Here is a 17,341-nt window from a genome sequence, read left to right as displayed (position 1 = left end):
CAATGTCTCACCCTCACTTCCAACATGTGTAACTTCTTGTTCTCTTTGACGTCTGGGGCATGGGTGGCTACTGCACAGCTCTAGATGTCGCCCACCTGCAAGGTGCTATGGAAAGCACTTTTCCACATTGGACGTGCTATATTAACCCCCTCTCCCCAAATACAATAAAAATAAAGAAATATATGTGCTTCCATAATGTCTACCTTCTAATGTTTCATATGTGTAAGCACATTGTCCTCCTCCTGACCACATTCTAAAACTATGTGCAAATTGTTCCTTCCATAAACTGTCACTTCCTTGGCCCTTTATTTATAATGACTGTTGTACTCTCTCTCTTTCCGCCACAGTATAAAAAAGCCTAGCACACCTCATGATTGGACTAAGAAATTCCTGTCATTTAGTTGGAAATGATTTTCCCATTATCCCCAAAAACTCCTCACTGTGTCTAAGAACGCTTTTTTTCACAGGACAATACAGATCAGATTGACTTGAAAGGTCCTTTCACGCGACTACAGAATGCCTCTCATTCCACTAAAAGATACGCCAGTGCCTACAATAGCCTAGGACTAGACTATGAGTCCCAATGTAGAAAGACCACAAGTCCACAGATATGCCTGTTTATTTAAACATCTGTATTATCATCAGCGTGTGACTGTAAAGGCGGGACCTCGCGCTCTCTGTAACGCGCTCCATTGGCAACATCAGTTAAATGTCGTTGGTTCAATCCCTCGCGGATGTTGTTTTTATTCCCATTTGTAACTGGGAAATACTGTCGCTGCAATACATATGTTTTAATCAAGCTAGTGGTTATTGACGTAAATGGCAGTGTTATAATGTTTCATGTACTGCAAATGTCACCACATAATGCGCTCTTAATTAGATTTGGTTGAAATACATTACAGTCACCCGATGAAAAAGTGTGCAAAGAGCATTAAAGAAACAAAAGGTTCATAACAGTAACAGGACATATCGAATTGTTTCAGTCCTCCACAGAGATTGCCAATGTATTAATGGAAATTCTAAAATATCTGCCCAACTGCCGTGACATTGCCTCACCGCAATGCCGTGACTCGGATTCGAACCGAGGTTGCTGCGGCCACAACGCAGAGTACTAACCACTATACGATCACGGCGAGCTACTTGGGCTGCTACAATGTGTCGTTCCACCTCTATCATAAGCTGTACTCCATCTGTGATGTCATGACTCATGTTTGAATTAAAGGTTGGTTGTGATGTTATCCAGGAGAATAAGTGGACACCTGATCCCCAGTCACTTATTTAAGATCTCAATAATCAAGTCAGAATCCAAATGAAAGTCATCAAAGTGGAGCCAATTAGAAATAATATAGTTGCACAAACCTGGCAATCGTGCGGCAGCCAGGGCCGATAATGGCCCGCCAGCCTGAGAGCAGGAAAGTGTGAGAGCAGTGATGGTCTTGTGAGAGTTTACAGCTGTTATTGACCCTGTCCCCTTCCATTGCAGAGTTTTCTCCCTATAAGAAGTGCAGAGGCTCCCTCCGGGGTGCTAATAGTAAATTTATTTTTTTGCGCAGGAGAAGTGCTCTTCACCAATTGCACGTGCCAAATCACCCGAAGGCCACCACCATAAAATTCAGGCATTCATGTTCATGCGTCCTCCATGTTATGTCCTTATAAAGGGATGCATGTTCATGATGACTCCATGTCACACCTGCATACAAGGATGCATGTTCATGCCGCCTCATTCTCTTGGCTTCATACAGGGATTTTATCTCCTCCCTGTCTCACCCTCATGCAGGGATGCATGACCAATGCTCCTTCCCTTCTCGCCCGCATACATGGATGCACGTTCATGTCTCCTCGTTCTCTCGGCTTCATACAGGGATTTTATCTCCTCCCTGTCTCACCCTCAGGAAGGGATGCATGATCAATGCTCCTTCCCGTCTCGCCCGCATACATGGATGCACGTTCACGCCTCCTCCTTCTCTCGGCTTCATACGGGGATCATATCTCCTCCCTGTCTCACCCTCATGCAGGGATGCATGACCAATGCTCCTTCCCTTCTCGCCTGCATACATGGATGCACGTTCACGCCTCCTCCTTCTCTCGGCTTCATACGGGGATCATATCTCCTCCCTGTCTCACCCTCATGCAGGGATGCATGACCAATGCTCCTTCCCTTCTCGCCTGCATACATGGATGCACGTTCACGCCTCCTCCTTTTCTCGGCTTCATACGGGGATCATATCTCCTCAATGTCTCACCCTCACTTCCAACATGTGTAACTTCTTGTTCTCTTTGACGTCTGGGGCATGGGTGGCTACTGCACAGCTCTAGATGTCGCCCACCTGCAAGGTGCTATGGAAAGCACTTTTCCACATTGGACGTGCTATATTAACCCCCTCTCCCCAAATACAATAAAAATAAAGAAATATATGTGCTTCCATAATGTCTACCTTCTAATGTTTCATATGTGTAAGCACATTGTCCTCCTCCTGACCACATTCTAAAACTATGTGCAAATTGTTCCTTCCATAAACTGTCACTTCCTTGGCCCTTTATTTATAATGACTGTTATACTCTCTCTCTTTCCGCCACAGTATAAAAAAGCCTAGCACACCTCATGATTGGACTAAGAAATTCCTGTCATTTAGTTGGAAATGATTTTCCCATTATCCCCAAAAACTCCTCACTGTGTCTAAGAACGCTTTTTTTCACAGGACAATACAGATCAGATTGACTTGAAAGGTCCTTTCACGCGACTACAGAATGCCTCTCATTCCACTAAAAGATACGCCAGTGCCTACAATAGCCTAGGACTAGACTATGAGTCCCAATGTAGAAAGACCACAAGTCCACAGATATGCCTGTTTATTTAAACATCTGTATTATCATCAGCGTGTGACTGTAAAGGCGGGACCTCGCGCTCTCTGTAACGCGCTCCATTGGCAACATCAGTTAAATGTCGTTGGTTCAATCCCTCGCGGATGTTGTTTTTATTCCCATTTGTAACTGGGAAATACTGTCGCTGCAATACATATGTCTTAATCAAGCTAGTGGTTATTGACGTAAATGGCAGTGTTATAATGTTTCATGTACTGCAAATGTCACCACATAATGCGCTCTTAATTAGATTTGGTTGAAATACATTACAGTCACCCGATGAAAAAGTGTGCAAAGAGCATTGTAGAAACAAAAGGTTCATAACAGTAACAGGACATATCGAATTGTTTCAGTCCTCCACAGAGATTGCCAATGTATTAATGGAAATTCTAAAATATCTGCCCAACTGCCGTGACATTGCCTCACCGCAATGCCGTGACTCGGATTCGAACCGAGGTTGCTGCGGCCACAATGCAGAGTACTAACCACTATACGATCACGGCAAGCTACTTGGGCTGCTACAATGTGTCGTTCCACCTCTATCATAAGCTGTACTCCATCTGTGATGTCATGACTCATGTTTGAATTAAAGGTTGGTTGTGATGTTATCCAGGAGAATAAGTGGACACCTGATCCCCAGTCACTTATTTAAGATCTCAATAATCAAGTCAGAATCCAAATGAAAGTCATCAAAGTGGAGCCAATTAGAAATAATATAGTTACACAAACCTGGCAATCGTGCGGCAGCCAGGGCCGATAATGGCCCGCCAGCCTGAGAGCAGGAAAGTGTGAGAGCAGTGATGGTCTTGTGAGAGTTTACAGCTGTTATTGACCCTGTCCCCTTCCATTTCAGAGTTTTCTCCCTATAAGAAGTGCAGAGGCTCCCTCCGGGGTGCTAATAGTAAATTTATTTTTTTGCGCAGGAGAAGTGCTCTTCACCAATTGCACGTGCCAAATCACCCGAAGGCCACCACCATAAAATTCAGGCATTCATGTTCATGCGTCCTCCATGTTATGTCCTTATAAAGGGATGCATGTTCATGATGACTCCATGTCACACCTGCATACAAGGATGCATGTTCATGCCGCCTCATTCTCTTGGCTTCATACAGGGATTTTATCTCCTCCCTGTCTCACCCTCATGCAGGGATGCATGACCAATGCTCCTTCCCTTCTCGCCCGCATACATGGATGCACGTTCATGTCTCCTCGTTCTCTCGGCTTCATACAGGGATTTTATCTCCTCCCTGTCTCACCCTCATGCAGGGATGCATGACCAATGCTCCTTCCCTTCTCGCCTGCATACATGGATGCACGTTCACGCCTCCTCCTTCTCTCGGCTTCATGCGGGGATCATATCTCCTCCCTGTCTCACCCTCATGCAGGGATGCATGACCAATGCTCCTTCCCTTCTCGCCTGCATACATGGATGCACGTTCACGCCTCCTCCTTTTCTCGGCTTCATACGGGGATCATATCTCCTCAATGTCTCACCCTCACTTCCAACATGTGTAACTTCTTGTTCTCTTTGACGTCTGGGGCATGGGTGGCTACTGCACAGCTCTAGATGTCGCCCACCTGCAAGGTGCTATGGAAAGCACTTTTCCACATTGGACGTGCTATATTAACCCCCTCTCCCCAAATACAATAAAAATAAAGAAATATATGTGCTTCCATAATGTCTACCTTCTAATGTTTCATATGTGTAAGCACATTGTCCTCCTCCTGACCACATTCTAAAACTATGTGCAAATTGTTCCTTCCATAAACTGTCACTTCCTTGGCCCTTTATTTATAATGACTGTTATACTCTCTCTCTTTCCGCCACAGTATAAAAAAGCCTAGCACACCTCATGATTGGACTAAGAAATTCCTGTCATTTAGTTGGAAATGATTTTCCCATTATCCCCAAAAACTCCTCACTGTGTCTAAGAACGCTTTTTTTCACAGGACAATACAGATCAGATTGACTTGAAAGGTCCTTTCACGCGACTACAGAATGCCTCTCATTCCACTAAAAGATACGCCAGTGCCTACAATAGCCTAGGACTAGACTACGAGTCCCAATGTAGAAAGACCACAAGTCCACAGATATGCCTGTTTATTTAAACATCTGTATTATCATCAGCGTGTGACTGTAAAGGCGGGACCTCGCGCTCTCTGTAACGCGCTCCATTGGTAACATCAGTTAAATGTCGTTGGTTCAATCCCTCGCGGATGTTGTTTTTATTCCCATTTGTAACTTGGAAATACTGTCGCTGCAATACATATGTCTTAATCAAGCTAGTGGTTATTGACGTAAATGGCAGTGTTATAATGTTTCATGTACTGCAAATGTCACCACATAATGCGCTCTTAATTAGATTTGGTTGAAATACATTACAGTCACCCGATGAAAAAGTGTGCAAAGAGCATTAAAGAAACAAAAGGTTCATAACAGTAACAGGACATATCGAATTGTTTCAGTCCTCCACAGAGATTGCCAATGTATTAATGGAAATTCTAAAATATCTGCCCAACTGCCGTGACATTGCCTCACCGCAGTCCCGTGACTCGGATTCGAACCAAGGTTGCTGTGGCCACAACGCAGAGTACTAACCACTATACGATCACGGCGAGCTACTTGGGCTGCTACAATGTGTCGTTCCACCTCTATCATAAGCTGTACTCCATCTGTGATGTCATGACTCATGTTTGAATTAAAGGTTGGTTGTGATGTTATCCATGAGAATAAGTGGACACCTGATCCCCAGTCACTTATTTAAGATCTCAATAATCAAGTCAGAATCCAAATGAAAGTCATCAAAGTGGAGCCAATTAGAAATAATATAGTTACACAAACCTGGCAATGGTGCGGCAGCCAGGGCCGATAATGGCCCGCCAGCCTGAGAGCAGGAAAGTGTGAGAGCAGTGATGGTCTTGTGAGAGTTTACAGCTGTTATTGACCCTGTCCCCTTCCATTGCAGAGTTTTCTCCCTATAAGAAGTGCAGAGGCTCCCTCTGGGGTGCTAATAGTACATTTATTTTTTTGCGCAGGAGAAGTGCTCTTCACCAATTGCACGTGCCAAATCGCCCGAAGGCCACCACCATAAAATTCAGGCATTTATGTTCATGCGTCCTCCATGTTATGTCCTTATAAAGGGATGCATGTTCATGATGACTCCATGTCACACCTGCATACAAGGATGCATGTTCATGCTGCCTCGTTCTCTTGGCTTCATACAGGGATTTTATCTCCTCCCTGTCTCACCCTCATGCAGGGATGTATGACCAATGCTCCTTCCCTTCTCGCCCGCATAAATGGATGCACGTTCATGTCTCCTCGTTCTCTCGGCTTCATACAGGGATTTTATCTCCTCCCTGTCTCACCCTCAGGAAGGGATGCATGATCAATGCTCCTTCCCGTCTCGCCCGCATACATGGATGCACGTTCACGCCTCCTCCTTCTCTCGGCTTCATACGGGGATCATATCTCCTCCCTGTCTCACCCTCATGCAGGGATGCATGACCAATGCTCCTTCCCTTCTCGCCTGCATACATGGATGCACGTTCACGCCTCCTCCTTCTCTCGGCTTCATACGGGGATCATATCTCCTCCCTGTCTCACCCTCATGCAGGGATGCATGACCAATGCTCCTTCCTGTCTCGCCCGCATACATGGATGCACGTTCACGCCTCCTCCTTCTCTCGGCTTCATACGGGGATCATATCTCCTCCCTGTCTCACCGTCATGCAGGGATGCATGACCAATGCTCCTTCCCTTCTCGCCTGCATACATGGATGCACGTTCACGCCTCCTCCTTCTCTCGGCTTCATACGGGGATCATATCTCCTCAATGTCTCACCCTCACTTCCAACATGTGTAACTTCTTGTTCTCTTTGACGTCTGGAGCATGGGTGGCTACTGCACAGCTCTAGATGTCGCCCACCTGCAAGGTGCTATGAAAAGCACTTTTCCACATTGGACGTGCTATATTAACCCCCTCTCCCCAAATACAATAAAAATAAAGAAATATATGTGCTTCCATAATGTCTACCTTCTAATGTTTCATATGTGTAAGCACATTGTCCTCCTCCTGACCACATTCTAAAACTATGTGCAAATTGTTCCTTCCATAAACTGTCACTTCCTTGGCCCTTTATTTATAATGACTGTTATACTCTCTCTCTTTCTGCCACAGTACAAAAAAGCCTAGCACACCTCATGATTGGACTAAGAAATTCCTGTCATTTAGTTGGAAATTATTTTCCCATTATCCCCAAAAACTCCTCACTGTGTCTAAGAACGCTTTTTTTCACAGGACAATACAGATCAGATTGACTTGAAAGGTCCTTTCACGCGACTACAGAATGCCTCTCATTCCACTAAAAGATACGCCAGTGCCTACAATAGCCTTGGACTAGACTATGAGTCCCAATGTAGAAAGACCACAAGTCCACAGATATGCCTGTTTATTTAAACATCTGTATTATCATCAGCATGTGACTGTAAAGGCGGGACCTTGCGCTCTCTGTAACGCGCTCCATTGGCAACATCAGTTAAATGTCGTTGGTTCAATCCCTCGCGGATGTTGTTTTTATTCCCATTTGTAACTGGGAAATACTGTCGCAGCAATACATATGTCTTAATCAAGCTAGTGGTTATTGACGTAAATGGCAGTGTTATAATGTTTCATGTACTGCAAATGTCACCACATAATGCGCTCTTAATTAGATTTGGTTGAAATACATTACAGTCACCCGATGAAAAAGTGTGCAAAGAGCATTAAAGAAACAAAAGGTTCATAACAGTAACAGGACATATCGAATTGTTTCAGTCCTCCACAGAGATTGCCAATGTATTAATGGAAATTGTAAAATATCTGCCCAACTGCCGTGACATTGCCTCACCGCAATGCCGTGACTCAGATTCGAACCGAGGTTGCTGCGGCCACAACGCAGAGTACTAACCACTATACGATCACGGCGAACTACTTGGGCTGCTACAATGTGACGTTCCACCTCTATCATAAGCTGTACTCCATCTGTGATGTCATGACTCATGTTTGAATTAAAGGTTGGTTGTGATGTTATCCATGAGAATAAGTGGACACCTGATCCCCAGTCACTTATTTAAGATCTCAATAATCAAGTCAGAATCCAAATGAAAGTCATCAAAGTGGAGCCAATTAGAAATAATATAGTTACACAAACCTGGCAATCGTGCGGCAGCCAGGGCCGATAATGGCCCGCCAGCCTGAGAGCAGGAAAGTGTGAGAGCAGTGATGGTCTTGTGAGAGTTTACAGCTGTTATTGACCCTGTCCCCTTCCATTGCAGAGTTTTCTCCCTATAAGAAGTGCAGAGGCTCCCTCCGGGGTGCTAATAGTACATTTATTTTTTTGCGCAGGAGAAGTGCTCTTCACCAATTGCACGTGCCAAATCACCCGAAGGCCACCACCATAAAATTCAGGCATTCATGTTCATGCGTCCTCCATGTTATGTCCTTATAAAGGGATGCATGTTCATGATGACTCCATGTCGCACCTGCATACAAGGATGCATGTTCATGCCGCCTCGTTCTCTTGGCTTCATACAGGGATTTTATCTCCTCCCCTGTCTCACCCTCATGCAGGGATGCATGACCAATGCTCCTTCCCTTCTCGCCCGCATACATGGATGCACGTTCATGTCTCCTCGTTCTCTCGGCTTCATACGGGGATTTTATCTCCTCCCTGTCTCACCCTCAGGAAGGGATGCATGACCAATGCTCCTTCCCGTCTCGCCCGCATACATGGATGCACGTTCACGCCTCCTCCTTCTCTCGGCTTCATACGGGGATCATATCTCCTCCCTGTCTCACCCTCATGCAGGGATGCATGACCAAGGCTCCTTCCTGTCTCGCCCGCATACATGGATGCACGTTCACGCCTCCTCCTTCTCTCGGCTTCATACGGGGATCATATCTCCTCCCTGTCTCACCCTCATGCAGGGATGCATGACCAATGCTCCTTCCCTTCTCGCCTGCATACATGGATGCACGTTCACGCCTCCTCCTTCTCTCGGCTTCATACGGGGATCATATCTCCTCCCTGTCTCACCGTCATGCAGGGATGCATGACCAATGCTCCTTCCCTTCTCGCCTGCATACATGGATGCACGTTCACGCCTCCTCCTTCTCTCGGCTTCATACGGGGATCATATCTCCTCAATGTCTCACCCTCACTTCCAACATGTGTAACTTCTTGTTCTCTTTGACGTCTGGAGCATGGGTGGCTACTGCACAGCTCTAGATGTCGCCCACCTGCAAGGTGCTATGAAAAGCACTTTTCCACATTGGACGTGCTATATTAACCCCCTCTCCCCAAATACAATAAAAATAAAGAAATATATGTGCTTCCATAATGTCTACCTTCTAATGTTTCATATGTGTAAGCACATTGTCCTCCTCCTGACCACATTCTAAAACTATGTGCAAATTGTTCCTTCCATAAACTGTCACTTCCTTGGCCCTTTATTTATAATGACTGTTATACTCTCTCTCTTTCCGCCACAGTACAAAAAAGCCTAGCACACCTCATGATTGGACTAAGAAATTCCTGTCATTTAGTTGGAAATTATTTTCCCATTATCCCCAAAAACTCCTCACTGTGTCTAAGAACGCTTTTTTTCACAGGACAATACAGATCAGATTGACTTGAAAGGTCCTTTCACGCGACTACAGAATGCCTCTCATTCCACTAAAAGATACGCCAGTGCCTACAATAGCCTAGGACTAGACTATGAGTCCCAATGTAGAAAGACCACAAGTCCACAGATATGCCTGTTTATTTAAACATCTGTATTATCATCAGCATGTGACTGTAAAGGCGGGACCTTGCGCTCTCTGTAACGCGCTCCATTGGCAACATCAGTTAAATGTCGTTGGTTCAATCCCTCGCGGATGTTGTTTTTATTCCCATTTGTAACTGGGAAATACTGTCGCAGCAATACATATGTCTTAATCAAGCTAGTGGTTATTGACGTAAATGGCAGTGTTATAATGTTTCATGTACTGCAAATGTCACCACATAATGCGCTCTTAATTAGATTTGGTTGAAATACATTACAGTCACCCGATGAAAAAGTGTGCAAAGAGCATTAAAGAAACAAAAGGTTCATAACAGTAACAGGACATATCGAATTGTTTCAGTCCTCCACAGAGATTGCCAATGTATTAATGGAAATTCTAAAATATCCGGCCAACTGCAGTGACATTGCCACACCGCAATGCCGTGACTCGGATTCGAACCGAGGTTGCTGCGGCCACAACGCAGAGTACTAACCACTATACGATCACGGCGAACTACTTGGGCTGCTACAATGTGACGTTCCACCTCTATCATAAGCTGTACTCCATCTGTGATGTCATGACTCATGTTTGAATTAAAGGTTGGTTGTGATGTTATCCATGAGAATAAGTGGACACCTGATCCCCAGTCACTTATTTAAGATCTCAATAATCAAGTCAGAATCCAAATGAAAGTCATCAAAGTGGAGCCAATTAGAAATAATATAGTTACACAAACCTGGCAATCGTGCGGCAGCCAGGGCCGATAATGGCCCGCCAGCCTGAGAGCAGGAAAGTGTGAGAGCAGTGATGGTCTTGTGAGAGTTTACAGCTGTTATTGACCCTGTCCCCTTCCATTGCAGAGTTTTCTCCCTATAAGAAGTGCAGAGGCTCCCTCCGGGGTGCTAATAGTACATTTATTTTTTTGCGCAGGAGAAGTGCTCTTCACCAATTGCACGTGCCAAATCACCCGAAGGCCACCACCATAAAATTCAGGCATTCATGTTCATGCGTCCTCCATGTTATGTCCTTATAAAGGGATGCATGTTCATGATGACTCCATGTCGCACCTGCATACAAGGATGCATGTTCATGCCGCCTCGTTCTCTTGGCTTCATACAGGGATTTTATCTCCTCCCCTGTCTCACCCTCATGCAGGGATGCATGACCAATGCTCCTTCCCTTCTCGCCCGCATACATGGATGCACGTTCATGTCTCCTCGTTCTCTCGGCTTCATACGGGGATTTTATCTCCTCCCTGTCTCACCCTCAGGAAGGGATGCATGACCAATGCTCCTTCCCGTCTCGCCCGCATACATGGATGCCCGTTCACGCCTCCTCCTTCTCTCGGCTTCATACGGGGATCATATCTCCTCCCTGTCTCACCCTCATGCAGGGATGCATGACCAAGGCTCCTTCCTGTCTCGCCCGCATACATGGATGCACGTTCACGCCTCCTCCTTCTCTCGGCTTCATACGGGGATCATATCTCCTCCCTGTCTCACCCTCATGCAGGGATGCATGACCAATGCTCCTTCCCTTCTCGCCTGCATACATGGATGCACGTTCACGCCTCCTCCTTCTCTCGGCTTCATACGGGGATCATATCTCCTCCCTGTCTCACCGTCATGCAGGGATGCATGACCAATGCTCCTTCCCTTCTCGCCTGCATACATGGATGCACGTTCACGCCTCCTCCTTCTCTCGGCTTCATACGGGGATCATATCTCCTCAATGTCTCACCCTCACTTCCAACATGTGTAACTTCTTGTTCTCTTTGACGTCTGGAGCATGGGTGGCTACTGCACAGCTCTAGATGTCGCCCACCTGCAAGGTGCTATGAAAAGCACTTTTCCACATTGGACGTGCTATATTAACCCCCTCTCCCCAAATACAATAAAAATAAAGAAATATATGTGCTTCCATAATGTCTACCTTCTAATGTTTCATATGTGTAAGCACATTGTCCTCCTCCTGACCACATTCTAAAACTATGTGCAAATTGTTCCTTCCATAAACTGTCACTTCCTTGGCCCTTTATTTATAATGACTGTTATACTCTCTCTCTTTCCGCCACAGTACAAAAAAGCCTAGCACACCTCATGATTGGACTAAGAAATTCCTGTCATTTAGTTGGAAATTATTTTCCCATTATCCCCAAAAACTCCTCACTGTGTCTAAGAACGCTTTTTTTCACAGGACAATACAGATCAGATTGACTTGAAAGGTCCTTTCACGCGACTACAGAATGCCTCTCATTCCACTAAAAGATACGCCAGTGCCTACAATAGCCTAGGACTAGACTATGAGTCCCAATGTAGAAAGACCACAAGTCCACAGATATGCCTGTTTATTTAAACATCTGTATTATCATCAGCATGTGACTGTAAAGGCGGGACCTTGCGCTCTCTGTAACGCGCTCCATTGGCAACATCAGTTAAATGTCGTTGGTTCAATCCCTCGCGGATGTTGTTTTTATTCCCATTTGTAACTGGGAAATACTGTTGCAGCAATACATATGTCTTAATCAAGCTAGTGGTTATTGACGTAAATGGCAGTGTTATAATGTTTCATGTACTGCAAATGTCACCACATAATGCGCTCTTAATTAGATTTGGTTGAAATACATTACAGTCACCCGATGAAAAAGTGTGCAAAGAGCATTAAAGAAACAAAAGGTTCATAACAGTAACAGGACATATCGAATTGTTTCAGTCCTCCACAGAGATTGCCAATGTATTAATGGAAATTGTAAAATATCTGCCCAACTGCGGTGACATTGCCTCACCGCAATGCCGTGACTCGGATTCGAACCGAGGTTGCTGCGGCCACAACGCAGAGTACTAACCACTATACGATCACGGCGAACTACTTGGGCTGCTACAATGTGACGTTCCACCTCTATCATAAGCTGTACTCCATCTGTGATGTCATGACTCATGTTTGAATTAAAGGTTGGTTGTGATGTTATCCATGAGAATAAGTGGACACCTGATCCCCAGTCACTTATTTAAGATCTCAATAATCAAGTCAGAATCCAAATGAAAGTCATCAAAGTGGAGCCAATTAGAAATAATATAGTTACACAAACCTGGCAATCGTGCGGCAGCCAGGGCCGATAATGGCCCGCCAGCCTGAGAGCAGGAAAGTGTGAGAGCAGTGATGGTCTTGTGAGAGTTTACAGCTGTTATTGACCCTGTCCCCTTCCATTGCAGAGTTTTCTCCCTATAAGAAGTGCAGAGGCTCCCTCCGGGGTGCTAATAGTACATTTATTTTTTTGCGCAGGAGAAGTGCTCTTCACCAATTGCACGTGCCAAATCACCCGAAGGCCACCACCATAAAATTCAGGCATTCATGTTCATGCGTCCTCCATGTTATGTCCTTATAAAGGGATGCATGTTCATGATGACTCCATGTCACACCTGCATACAAGGATGCATGTTCATGCCGCCTCGTTTTCTTGGCTTCATACAGGGATTTTATCTCCTCCCTGTCTCACCCTCATGCAGGGATGCATGACCAATGCTCCTTCCCTTCTCGCCCGCATACATGGATGCACGTTCATGTCTCCTCATTCTCTTGGCTTCATACGGGGATTTTATCTCCTCCCTGTCTCACCCTCAGGAAGGGATGCATGACCAATGCTCCTTCCCGTCTCGCCCGCATACATGGATGCACGTTCATGCCTCCTCCTTCTCTCGGCTTCATACGGGGATCATATCTCCTCCCTGTCTCACCCTCATGCAGGGATGCATGACCAATGCTCCTTCCTGTCTCGCCCGCATACATGGATGCACGTTCACGCCTCCTCCTTCTCTCGGCTTCATACGGGGATCATATCTCCTCCCTGTCTCACCCTCATGTAGGGATGCATGACCAATGCTCCTTCCCTTCTCGCCTGCATACATGGATGCACGTTCACGCCTCCTCCTTCTCTCGGCTTCATACGGGGATCATATCTCCTCCCTGTCTCACCCTCATGCAGGGATGCATGACCAATGCTCCTTCCTGTCTCGCCTGCATACATGGATGCACGTTCACGCCTCCTCCTTCTCTCGGCTTCATACGGGGATCATATCTCCTCCCTGTCTCACCCTCATGCAGGGATGCATGACCAATGCTCCTTCCCTTCTCGCCTGCATACATGGATGCACGTTCACGCCTCCTCCTTCTCTCGGCTTCATACGGGGATCATATCTCCTCAATGTCTCACCCTCACTTCCAACATGTGTAACTTCTTGTTCTCTTTGACGTCTGGGGCATGGGTGGCTACTGCACAGCTCTAGATGTCGCCCACCTGCAAGGTGCTATGGAAAGCACTTTTCCACATTGGACGTGCTATATTAACCCCCTCTCCCCAAATACAATAAAAATAAAGAAATATATGTGCTTCCATAATGTCTACCTTCTAATGTTTCATATGTGTAAGCACATTGTCCTCCTCCTGACCACATTCTAAAACTATGTGCAAATTGTTCCTTCCATAAACTGTCACTTCCTTGGCCCTTTATTTATAATGACTGTTATACTCTCTCTCTTTCCGCCACAGTATAAAAAAGCCTAGCACACCTCATGATTGGACTAAGAAATTCCTGTCATTTAGTTGGAAATGATTTTCCCATTATCCCCAAAAACTCCTCACTGTGTCTAAGAACGCTTTTTTTCACAGGACAATACAGATCAGATTGACTTGAAAGGTCCTTTCACGCGACTACAGAATGCCTCTCATTCCACTAAAAGATACGCCAGTGCCTACAATAGCCTAGGACTAGACTATGAGTCCCAATGTAGAAAGACCACAAGTCCACAGATATGCCTGTTTATTTAAACATCTGTATTATCATCAGCGTGTGACTGTAAAGGCGGGACCTCGCGCTCTCTGTAACGCGCTCCATTGGCAACATCAGTTAAATGTCGTTGGTTCAATCCCTCGCGGATGTTGTTTTTATTCCCATTTGTAACTGGGAAATACTGTTGCTGCAATACATATGTCTTAATCAAGCTAGTGGTTATTGACGTAAATGGCAGTGTTATAATGTTTCATGTACTGCAAATGTCACCACATAATGCGCTCTTAATTAGATTTGGTTGAAATACATTACAGTCACCCGATGAAAAAGTGTGCAAAGAGCATTAAAGAAACAAAAGGTTCATAACAGTAACAGGACATATCGAATTGTTTCAGTCCTCCACAGAGATTCCCAATGTATTAATGGAAATTCTAAAATATCTGCCCAACTGCCGTGACATTGCCTCACCGCAATGCCGTGACTCGGATTCGAACGGAGGTTGCTGCGGCCACAACACAGAGTACTAACCACTATACGATCACGGCGAGCTACTTGGGCTGCCACAATGTGATGTCCCACCTCTGTCATAAGCTGTACTCCATCTGTGATGTCATGACTCATGTTTGAATTAAAGGTTGGTTGTGATGTTATCCATGAGAATAAGTGGACACCTGATCCCCAGTCACTTATTTAAGATCTCAATAATCAAGTCAGAATCCAAATGAAAGTCATCAAAGTGGAGCCAATTAGAAATAATATAGTTACACAAACCTGGCAATGGTGCGGCAGCCAGGGCCGATAATGGCCCGCCAGCCTGAGAGCAGGAAAGTGTGAGAGCAGTGATGGTCTTGTGAGAGTTTACAGCTGTTATTGACCCTGTCCCCTTTCATTGCAGAGTTTTCTCCCTATAAGAAGTGCAGAGGCTCCCTCCGGGGTGCTAATAGTACATTTATTTTTTTGCGCAGGAGAAGTGCTCTTCACCAATTGCACGTGCCAAATCACCCGTAGGCCACCACCATAAAATTCAGGCATTCATGTTCATGCGTCCTCCATGTTATGTCCTTATAAAGGGATGCATGTTCATGATGACTCCATGTCACACCTGCATACAAGGATGCATGTTCATGCCGCCTCATTCTCTTGGCTTCATACAGGGATTTTATCTCCTCCCTGTCTCACCCTCATGCAGGGATGCATGACCAATGCTCCTTCCCTTCTCGCCCGCATACATGGATGCACGTTCATGTCTCCTCGTTCTCTCGGCTTCATACGGGGATTTTATCTCCTCCCTGTTTCACCCTCAGGAAGGGATGCATGACCAATGCTCCTTCCCGTCTCGCCCGCATACATGGATGCACGTTCACGCCTCCTCCTTTTCTCGGCTTCATACGGGGATCATATCTCCTCCCTGTCTCACCCCCATGCAGGGATGCATGACCAATGCTCCTTCCTGTCTCGCCCGCATACATGGATGCACGTTCACGCCTCCTCCTTCTCTCGGCTTCATACGGGGATCATATCTCCTCCCTGTCTCACCCTCATGCAGGGATGCATGACCAATGCTCCTTCCCTTCTCGCCTGCATACATGGATGCACGTTCACGCCTCCTCCTTCTCTCGGCTTCATACGGGGATCATATCTCCTCCCTGTCTCACCCTCATGCAGGGATGCATGACCAATGCTCCTTCCTGTCTCGCCCGCATACATGGATGCACGTTCACGCCTCCTCCTTCTCTCGGCTTCATACGGGGATCATATCTCCTCCCTGTCTCACCCTCATGCAGGGATGCATGACCAATGCTCCTTCCCTTCTCGCCTGCATACATGGATGCACGTTCACGCCTCCTCCTTCTCTCGGCTTCATTCGGGGATCATATCTCCTCAATGTCTCACCCTCACTTCTAACATGTGTAACTTCTTGTTCTCTTTGACGTCTGGGGCATGGGTGGCTACTGCACAGCTCTAGATGTCGCCCCCCTGCAAGGTGCTATGGAAAGCACTTTTCCACATTGGACGTGCTATATTAACCCCCTCTTCCCAAATACAATAAAAATAAAGAAATATATGTGCTTCCATAATGTCTACCTTCTAATGTTTCATATGTGTAAGCACATTGTCCTCCTCCTGACCACATTCTAAAACTATGTGCAAATTGTTCCTTCCATAAACTGTCACTTCCTTGGCCCTTTATTTATAATGAGTGTTATACTCTCTCTCTTTCCGCCACAGTATAAAAAAGCCTAGCACACCTCATGATTGGACTAAGAAATTCCTGTCATTTAGTTGGAAATGATTTTCCCATTATCCCCAAAAACTCCTCACTGTGTCTAAGAACGCTTTTTTTCACAGGACAATACAGATCAGATTGACTTGAAAGGTCCTTTCACGCGACTACAGAATGCCTCTCATTCCACTAAAAGATACACCAGTGCCTACAATAGCCTAGGACTAGACTATGAGTCCCAATGTAGAAAGACCACAAGTCCACAGATATGTCTGTTTATTTAAACATCTGTATTATCATCAGCGTGTGACTGTAAAGGCGGGACTTTGCGCTCTCTGTAACGCGCTCCATTGGCAACATCAGTTAAATGTCATTGGTTCAATCCCTCGTGGATGTTGTTTTTATTCCCATTTGTAACTGGGAAATACTGTCGCTGCAATACATATGTCTTAATCAAGCTAGTGGTTATTGACGTAAATGGCAGTGTTATAATGTTTCATGTACTGCAAATGGCACCACATAATGCGCTCTTAATTAGATTTGGTTGAAATACATTACAGTCACCCGATGAAAAAGTGTGCAAAGAGCATTAAAGAAACAAAAGGTTCATAACAGTAACAGGACATATCGAATTGTTTCAGTCCTCCACAGAGATTGCC

The 17,341-nt window shown here is 45.5% G+C and overlaps 3 non-coding genes across 3 annotated transcripts; all 3 read right to left on the bottom strand.

Annotated features, from left to right (window-relative positions):
• Nucleotides 1–1,061: 1,061 nt before the first annotated feature.
• On the bottom strand, nucleotides 1,062–1,133 carry TRNAH-GUG (transfer RNA histidin (anticodon GUG)). Its single transcript has one exon. It is a non-coding gene; the product is annotated as a tRNA-His (tRNA).
• An 8,976-nt stretch (nucleotides 1,134–10,109) lies between these two features.
• Nucleotides 10,110–10,181, bottom strand: TRNAH-GUG (transfer RNA histidin (anticodon GUG)). Its single transcript has one exon. It is a non-coding gene; the product is annotated as a tRNA-His (tRNA).
• Nucleotides 10,182–12,461: 2,280 nt separating this feature from the next.
• On the bottom strand, nucleotides 12,462–12,533 carry TRNAH-GUG (transfer RNA histidin (anticodon GUG)). Its single transcript has one exon. It is a non-coding gene; the product is annotated as a tRNA-His (tRNA).
• Between the last annotated feature and the right edge of the window lie 4,808 nt (nucleotides 12,534–17,341).

The sequence above is a fragment of the Ambystoma mexicanum genome (genome assembly GCF_040938575.1).
Source record: "Ambystoma mexicanum isolate Mex_15411 chromosome 12 unlocalized genomic scaffold, UKY_AmexF1_1 Mex_chr12_unloc.1, whole genome shotgun sequence".
In the NCBI taxonomy this organism is placed as follows: domain Eukaryota; kingdom Metazoa; phylum Chordata; class Amphibia; order Caudata; family Ambystomatidae; genus Ambystoma; species Ambystoma mexicanum.
This window is presented reverse-complemented; position numbering and strand designations above follow the sequence as displayed.